This window comes from Cervus canadensis, chromosome X (genome assembly GCF_019320065.1).
Source record: "Cervus canadensis isolate Bull #8, Minnesota chromosome X, ASM1932006v1, whole genome shotgun sequence".
Taxonomy (NCBI): Eukaryota; Metazoa; Chordata; class Mammalia; order Artiodactyla; family Cervidae; genus Cervus; species Cervus canadensis.
In genome coordinates, this window is record NC_057419.1 from 129,015,138 (window position 1) to 129,016,059 (window position 922).

A 922-nucleotide genomic window follows, 5' to 3' on the forward strand; every position below is an offset into this window, starting at 1 on the left:
TAAACCAAATATTGATAAAGGAGGAGAAGTCCAGGATGGGTAAAATGGTTATCAAAAGAGAATCTCATTGCTTTAAGCAAGGTCAACTTTCCAGTCGGGGCAAATTACATCTCTCTGAGTATTTGGAGTGCTTGCAAATCAGATCCCTAAACCACTCTTGAAGATGGAAAGATTGAAGGCAGGAGGAGAAGAGGATGACAGAGGATGAGCTGGTTGGATGGCATCATTGACTCGGTGGACATGAGTTTGAACAAGCTCTGGGAACTGGTGATGGACAGGGAAGCTTGGTGTGCTGTGGTCCATGGGGTCACAAGGAGTTGGACACAACTGAGCTACTGAACTGAACTGAAACATCCTTGTGGATACTTTTATTTACTTAGGAGAGGTGCTAGAGGCCTAAGGCAGGCAAATGTGAATGCATAGGTTTCAAAATGGAAACCAGAGAGGAGTGGTAATGGACAGTCAAGTAAAGCTTTGATATTGATTCAAGAGGTAATCTAAAATGGTCTATTTGAAGGGATGATTTGTTTTCACTGGATGGGACCAGTTTTCATGGTTTCTTTGCTGGTTTTAGCAGAATGTAGCTGCTAGGCAGCAAGTGAAATGTAGAAAGCACTGGCTGAGGATTCCCAGACATTTGTGGCAAAAGCAGCGTAATAATGACCAGCTGGTGAAGGCAATGAGGGGGGAAATTAAAGTTAACTGGTTGATCCCGGCCTTGCCTGAAGGGCCCTGATTAATGAATTAAATAGCCTGAAGTATAGCCTCCAGGCCTGTGATAAAAGCTTTCATGCCTATACCTGGTCTGTAATTTTATTTACACACTACTTACATCACGCGGTTCTCAAATGTTAGGGTACATGCAGAATCTCTTGGAGGGCAGGGATGCTTGTTAAATGTTTGATTCCAAGTCTCCCCAGCC